Below are 8,503 nucleotides of genomic sequence, written 5' to 3'. Positions count from 1 at the left end.
TAAAAAATAAAACGAGGGGCTGGGGTTGTGTCTCAGTGGGAGAACACTTGCCCGGGACTTCACAGTATAAACACAAATTCACACACAAATAGAGCCAAAGGGGAAAAAAAAATAGTTGATATATTGTTAGTTGAATTGTCAATGAAATAACATCTTAAAATATTTAAAAACAGTCATTTTAAAAATGTTATATAGGGGCTGCAGTTGTGGTTCAGTGGTAGAGCATTTGCCTAGCATGTGCAAGGCACTGGGTTTGATCCTCAGCAACACATAAAAACAAATAAATAAAGGTATTGTGTTCATCTACAACTAAAAAAATTATTTTAAAAAAATGAAATGAACTGGAGATGCAGCTCAGAGGTAGAGCACTTGCCTAGCATGCACAAGGCCCTGGGTTCAATTCCTAGTATCACACACATGCACACACACGCACACACACATGCACAAAATGGTTAATGGTCATTAACGCTGGCAGTTGATCTGTGTTAAACTATCACTGCAATGCTTAAAAATTGTGCTAAGGTAAATTAAATCTGTTGGCTTTGGATAATTGGGATACCCTAAGAGGAGTGCAACCTCAGAGATCTTGGCTTCTTGAGTTGCATAATTAAGAGATCTTATGAACTGGTTTTCTCCCCGACCCATATTGTTGGTGAGTTATAATCATGCATAACTCTGGGATTTGTTGTTTCATATTAATATACGCACACAATATAACAACATAATTTGACCAATATCATTCCCAATGAGCTGGTTTTCTGATGATGTCAGAGAATGGGAGATGTAGTATGATTGCTGTTGGCACTTTGCTAGGCCACTTTGCTAGGAGATAGAGATGATATTTTTCCCAGTTTATAGAATGGTATACCTTGACATATGGGAGTAAACAAAGACCAACCAAATGAGAACAGAGCTTGTAGCAAGCCACCATCATCAATTAGGCAGAGACACAAAGGTAGGCAACGGAATGGACAACATTAATAGTTTAAAAAAGTGAAGGTTTCAGGTATACCCAGATGAGAAGAAGCTATTGGCATGAAGGAAGCTGTGAGTAGGCCAGTGAGAAGTGGGACATAATCCCAGCTACTGGGGAGGCTGAGCAGAAGGATTACAAATTCAAGGCCAACCAGGGCAAATAAGTGACACCCTTTCTCAAAACAAAATATTAGAAGAGATGGGAATATAGCCTAGTGGTAAGAGTACCCTTAGGTTTAATCCCCTGTACTGCAAAAAAAAAAAAAAAAGTGGAACATCTTATGTGATTGGATAGGGGAACATATTTGGTTTCTTCTGCTTGATCCTAAATTGCAAATGGGGACAAAAATTAGGGAAGCTGTCAGTTATTAATCAAGTCCTGGCTATTTGGGGCTGATAGTTACATGGGTTGTTGTTTGGCTTTCTGGGTTGATTGCTAAAGATAGTGGTCAGACTTCCTACAAGTTTGACTTGTAGATAGTAGTCTGGTTATTGTAGATAATGAGTTGATTTCCTAGACTGGTGACTGCAAATTATGGGTCAGAGGCCACAGTCTGTCTGGTCATTGTTCATTTGTGTATTCCGTCCCTCAATGTTAAAACTGTGCTTGAACTCAGGGGTTTTGTTTTTTGTTGTTGTTTTTTATTTGTTTGCGTTTTGTTTTTGTTTTTGTTTTTGTTTTTGTTGTTGTTGTTGTTTTGTTTTGTTTAAAGATGGTCTCACTATGTTGACCAGGCTGGTTTTGATTTCATGCATTTCAGACTGAAGAGAAGGGTCTAATGTCCTTGTCTCTCTGGACAACTCCACCCCTCTTCAGCCATTATTTCAGCCATTATTTCAGTCAGCAAAGAGTGGCTCCCCTACCCATGACTAAAGAGAAAGCTTGGGGTTAGCTGGCAGGATACTGCACTACTGCACTTGCATAAATCCACCTTTTTTTTTTTTTTTTTTTTTTTTTTTTTGTCTATGTAACCCCTTCCCATACACTTATCAGAACAGTCTGTGTACTGCTTCCCCTTATGCTGCAGCCTGAGAACTAATAAAGCCTCTTTTGGATGTTAATATGTTGCCTATTCATGACTTCTATCTTGAGTAGAACAGGCCGAACTGGTTGCACTTAGAGCTAGTAACACTGAGAGTGATTAGCAGCCATAGAATGGTGGGGAGCAACAGAGAGCTGCTGGGAGCTGATAGTTCCAGCTGCTGGAAGAGTTCCAAAAGGTAGCTGATAGCTGCTGGTTCCAACTGCTAGAAGAGCAGGGAAGGCACCTGACATGAAGAACTGTAAGCTGCTGACATTCAAAACTGAGAGCTGCTAATACTAAGGGAGGCGTATTTTGTCTATTGGTGATTTCTATCTGAATTGAGCAAAAGAACTCTCTGCAGATTGGTAACTGGCTCAAGTGATACTCCTGCCTCAGCCTCTGAAGTAGCATGGTATGCCACCATGCCCAGTTAAAATGTTAAACAAAACTTGGCTTCTGCTGGGTGTGGTGGTGCATGCCTGTAATCCTAGCAGCTCTGGAGGCTAAGGCAGGAGTAATCACAAATTCAAAGCCAGCCACAGCAATTTAGCAAGATCCTAAGCAACTTAGCAAGTCCCTGTCTCAAAAAGTAAAAAAAGGGAAAAGGGCTGGAGATGTGGCTCAGTGGTTAAGCACCTCTAGGTTCAATCCCTGGTACCAAAAAACAAACAAACAAACAAACAAACAAAAACTTGCCTATCAAATTTTGGAGTGTGTGTGCTAGGGACTAAACCCAGGGTTTCACACATGCTAGGCTAGGCACATGTTCTAAAACTGAATGCCACCAGCCCCGCGATTTATATAGCATAATATGTAATTTATATATATTTTAGTTGTAGATGGACACAATACCTTTATTTTATTTATTTATTTTTATGTGGTGTTGAGGATCGAACCCTCAGCAAGCACTCTACCACTGAGCCACAACCCCAGCCTGCCCCAAAATTTTTAATTAAAAAAATAGTAATTAAGTTTTGCATCTGAACAAAATGTGGTTATGAAACATCTTTGGTGTACACAATTTTAAAATTTAGCCAGATGTGGTGACACATGCCTGTAATCCCAGTGACTGGGGAGGATGAGGCAGGAAGAGTGCAAGTTCAAGACCAGTTTCAGCAACTCAGTGAGACTATCAGCAATTTAGGGATACCCTCGGCAAATTAGCAAGACCTCGTCTCAAAATTTTTAAAATTAAAAAAAAGGGGGGAGTGGTGCTGGTGTTGTATCTCAGTGGCAAAGCACCCCTGGGTTCAATATCTGGTGCAAAAAAAATAAATAAATAGGGGCTGGGGAGATAGCTCAGTTGGTAGAGTGCTTACCTTGCAAGCACAAGGCCCTGGGTTTGATCCCCAGCACCACAAAAAAAATAAATAAATAAAAAATAAATAAATAAATAAATAAATAAATAAAGATATTCCTCAAATTTTATCCTACATACTGTGTAACCTATGTACCAATATATACATTTTTAATGTTCTGGGGGTACACTGCCTAATTGTTCTCCAGAGAACATGAGTCAACTGATGCTCTCTCCAACAGTGAAGCATAATGTCCATTTATCTGTTGTTAATAGATGATTTTTCAAAGTTATAATCATGATTGTCATACATATATAAAATGAAAATGTGTCAATGATTTTATTCAGCTCATTAATTAATGAGGGAGCCAATAAGATTTTACAAGTTCAAAGGAGAATTTAAAATATCACCCTTATATAGATCAGGAATACTGAAATGGATCTACAAATACTGTTATTTACCAGGAGAGGATGGGTGGAGGAACATAATTTGCATGTCTACTGATAATACATTTGCATTTCTATCCATTATCTGTGACTTCCTGGGCTGTAGTACAGCTCAAAGACAATGAAAAGTCACAGCCCTCTTAGAATCCCTTGACTGGGAAGGATTTGCTATATACCACCCAGGCTTCAGGGCTGGGGATGTAGTAGTTCAGTGATAGAGCCCTTGCAGAGAGGGACCTGGCTTCCACTGGAGCACTGGGGTAAAAAAAAAAGACACCCAACCTCCCAACCTCCAATCTTTTGTTCTATTTTCAAAATCTTTTACAATTTTTCTATCCAGTGTGGGCAAACTTTTCGTCTGTAAAACTTGTACATTTATTTATTTATTTATGTAATTGTGGCAGTATTAAGAATTGAACCCAGAGACACTTGTCCCTTTTTTTATTTTGAGACATGGTCTCACCAAGTTGCTGAGGGATTCCCTAAATTGTTGAGGGTGGCCTCGAACTTTCAATCCTACTAACTCAGCCTCCCAAATTGCTGGGATTACAGGACTGGCAAATCTTTATATTTAACGTAAGCTATATTTTCGTTTGTTTGTTTGTTTTAGGGGAAAAAAAACCTAAGAATTAGAAAAATAGCTCCCCACAAAAAAGTCAGCTATTTCTGAACATAGGGCCCACATATCTAAATAGTAGGTATATTTTACCCAAAGAAACTTTGTCTTTTGATCCCATTGTTATTTTTAGTATTTTACTGGCCATACAGATATTTTCATCATACCAACTATGAAAATTGTGTATGTGTATGTGTGTGTGGTGTTGGGGATGGATGCCAGGGCCTCACTCATGCTAGGCAAGCACTCTACACCTGAGTTATACTCCCCCACTTCCAACAATGATTAATTTTGTTGTTGTTGTTGTTGTTGTTGAACCAAGGATTAAACCCAGGGACACCTAACCATAAGTCACATCCCCAGCCCTTTTTTAACCTTTTATTTTGAGACAGGGTCTTGCTAAATTGCTTAGGGCCCCAATAAGTTGCAAATAACTTGTAATCCTCCTGCCTCAACCTCCTGAGTTGTTGGGATTACAGGCATGCACCACAGTGCCAGGCAACAGTGATAAATTTAATTGAGAAACAATTTCCTTGAGCAGGCTTTATTATGCCTGTTTAATCCCTTCATAATTTTTTTTACACTCTACCCTTAAAGTTATTAATTTTGTTCATTTAAAATGTATTTAGTGAGGCACGGTGACACATGCCATCCTAGTGACTATAGAAGCTGAGGCAGGAGGATTACAAGTTCCAGGCCAGCCTAAGCAAGTAAGTGAAGCCCTAAGCAATTTAGGGAGATCCTGTTTCAAAATAAAAATGGATCCTTTCCTTTTGGGGTGTACAGCGGCAAGATGGTGCAAATGTCTAAGAAGAGGAAGTTTGTCGCTGATGGAATCTTCAAAGCTGAATTAAATGATTTCTCACTCCGGAGCTGGCTGAAGATGGTTACTCTGAAGTTGAGGTCCGAGTTACACCAACCAGGACAGAAATCATTATCTTAGCCAGCAGGACACAGAATGTTCTTAGTGAGAAGGGGCAGCAGATCTGGGAATTGACTGCAGGTAGTTCAGAAGAGATTTGGCTTCCCCTGAGGGCAGTGTAGAGCTTTATGCTGAAAAGGTGGCCACAAGAGGTCTGTGTGCCATTGCCCAGGCAGAGTCGCTGCGATACAAACTCCTAGGAGTGCTTGCTGGGCCTTTAAGGGTGTGCTGTGGTTCATCATGGAGAGTGGAGCCAGAGGGCTGTGAGGTTGTGGTGTCAGGGAAACTCTGAGGACAGAGAGCTAAATCCATGAAGTTTGTGGATGGCCGGATGGGGGACCCTGTTAACCAATATGTTGACACTACTGTGTGCCACGTGCTGCTCAGACAGGGTGTGCTGGGCATCAAAGTGAAGATCATGCTGCTCTGGGACCCAAGTGGTAAGATTGGCCCTAAGAAGCTTTTGCCTGACCATGTGAGCATTGTGGAACCCAAAGATGAGATCCTACCCACCATCCCCATCTCAGGACAGAAGGCCAGACGCCTGCCATGCCCCAGTCAGTCTCTACAGCATAACAGAGTCTTCTTGGCAGCTGTATCTAGAGTCTGGATGTTGCTCTTTAAAACATTTAATAAAATCTTGTACAAAGACATAAGGCCTGACTAGACTTTTTCTGTCCAGTGTTCAAGCTGAGTTATGTTGGCCTGTGGAACGTTACTTATCCTTTTGGTTTAAGCCGTATTTGCAGTATTTGCAGGGCCAGGACTGGAGGAACCAAGCAGAGTTCACCAGAGTAATATTCTGTGGGATTGTGAAGACTGGCAACTGGCAGGCAGGGCAGCACCTTGATTAATTATCCTGTAGTTTAGGATTATAGGTTAGAAGAATTTGATTTGGATGGTGGGGATTGAGCCTAGGGTCTTGCACATGCTAGGCATGCATTCCACCACTGAGCTGAGGTTTAAGATTATTTTTTCCTGATGTATGAGGAAATCCATATTGCACATACATACAAGTACACGTTTTTGTGTCATACTATGAAAAAACTAATAAAATGTCTGGGATATAGCTCAGAGGTAAAACACCCTGGGTTCAATCTCCAATACCAAAAAAATAAAGTATTTAAGAAATAATTTGAAAAAAATCAAAGTATTTTAAAATTATTTTAGGTTCGGGATGTAGCTTTGTGGTAGGGTTCCATCCCCAGTACCACAAAAAAAGAAAAGAACTTTGACTTAAAATTTTTTGAATAAAATGTAAATTATTATAGCATTGTCAATGCAGATTTTACTTTGTATCCTTTATCTCTATGAAGTCCAGTTTTCTGCTAGCCTCAGTGCATACCCATAATCCCAGCTACTGAGGATACTAAGGCAGGAAAATCACAAGTCTTTGGTCAGACTCAACAGTTTAATGATACCCTATTTCAAAATAAAAATTTAAAATGCTGGGGTTATAGCTCAGTGATAGAGCACTTACCTAACATGCACAAGACCCTGGGTTTGATTCACACCACTTAAAAAAAAATTCAGTTCTCTCAGGTCATGATTTTATTATATCTTAGTGTTGTGATGAAGATTTTACTTTTTATCTTTTGTTAATTTTTAGTAACAGTTTACCACACTTACTTTTTGTCATAAGCAGTTTTTTATGTCAGCTATGTTTAATAAGTCTTTTTCCTGAATCAGACTTTAGAATTTAGTTTCACATTGGTAAATGATGTCAAGTGTCTGAAACTTCAAATTCAGTCCTTCTGTATTCTTCCAATTATTTTATATGCCAAATATTTACCCTTCTGTGCTACTTTATGGACAGAGAGCAAGAATATTTTCAGGGTCAAACCTTCAGAAACAAAGATATGCAATTAGGTTTATGAATCCTGATCATTCATCATCCAGCCACCCTTCTACCCACCCATCCATCCATGTATCTGTCCATGCATGCATGCGTTCATCTGTGTACCCATTCATTAATCTACTCAAGGGGTTCTCAACCAGGGGCAGTTATGCCCTCCATGGGACATTTAAAAATGCAGACATTGTTAGGGTGTCATAACAGGGGATGTTACTGGTATGTCTCTTTGGGATAAAGGTCAGAGAAACTGTTTAAGTGTCCTGCAACATCTGGACAACCCCAACAACAAATAAGTAACTTAAAATATCAATATTACCAAGGTTAAGAATCCCCACTGGAGGCTGGGGTTGTGGCTCAGTGGTAGAGCACTTGCCTAACATGTGCAAGGCTCTGGGTTCAATTCTTAGCACCACATATAAATAAATAAAAAATAAAGGTTCATGGACAACTAAAAAAATTTTAAAAGGAACTCCCACAGTACCACATCCAACCACCCACCACTCATTCATCTAAATGTTTATTGAACACCTATCACAATGTCTCTCAGACTTGACTGAAAATCAGAAGTAACTATGGAGTGTGTAAAACATTCAAGTACTCAGTTATCACCAATGAATATTCAGATTTTTATAACCAGAAACTATGGAAGTTTGTGAATTGAAAGTTTGTAGAAAAATATCTGTTCTTGTTTCCTAAGAGAAATGTGATGTGTATTAGATTAAGATTAATTTACAGCTTCTAATCATGTTAATTCAGGAAACAAATGTCCAGGTCTCCTTATACCAGGGGATCTCAATTCAGTCTGCCCATTAGAGCCACTAGGGAGGCTTTTAAAAATGCCAATGCCCAGGCCCCAGAGGTTCAGATTTAATTGGTCTAGGATGTGTCTTAGGCATCAGAATTTTACAAAAGTACTTTGTGTGATTATGATACGTAGCCAGGGTTAAGAACAGCTATGTCAGTGCTCAAAAATGCACCTTTTTATTATTATTATTTTTTATTTATTTTTATTGTAAACAAATGGGATACATGTTGTTTCTGTTTGTACATGGAGTAACAGCATACCATTTGCATATTCATAAATTTACATAGAGTAATGATGTTTGATTCATTCCATTATTTTTTTTCCTTCCCCCTCACCCCTCCCACCTCTCTTTTCCCTCTATACAGTCCCTCCTTCCTCCATTCTTGTCCCACTCCCAACCCCATTAAGTGTCATCATCTGCTTATCAGTGAGAATATTCCTCTTTTGGATTTTTGAGATTGGCTTATCTCACTTAACATGATATTCTCCAATTTCATCCATTTGCCTAAAAATGCACCTTTTTAAAAAAATATTTTTAGTTGTAGATGGAAACCTTTATTT

The 8,503-nt window shown here is 39.1% G+C and overlaps 1 pseudogene across 1 annotated transcript; it reads left to right on the top strand.

Annotated features, from left to right (window-relative positions):
* The first annotated feature begins 3,397 nt into the window (after positions 1-3,397).
* On the top strand, positions 3,398-6,453 carry LOC306645884 (small ribosomal subunit protein uS3-like; annotated as a pseudogene). The gene has a single exon. The product of its transcript is annotated as a small ribosomal subunit protein uS3-like (transcript).
* Positions 6,454-8,503: the final 2,050 nt, after the last annotated feature.

This window comes from Sciurus vulgaris (genome assembly GCF_902686455.1).
Source record: "Sciurus vulgaris genome assembly, chromosome: 16".
In the NCBI taxonomy this organism is placed as follows: Eukaryota; Metazoa; Chordata; class Mammalia; order Rodentia; family Sciuridae; genus Sciurus; species Sciurus vulgaris.
The sequence above is the reverse complement of the archived record's forward strand: the minus strand, read 5'-3'. Positions and strand labels throughout refer to the sequence as shown.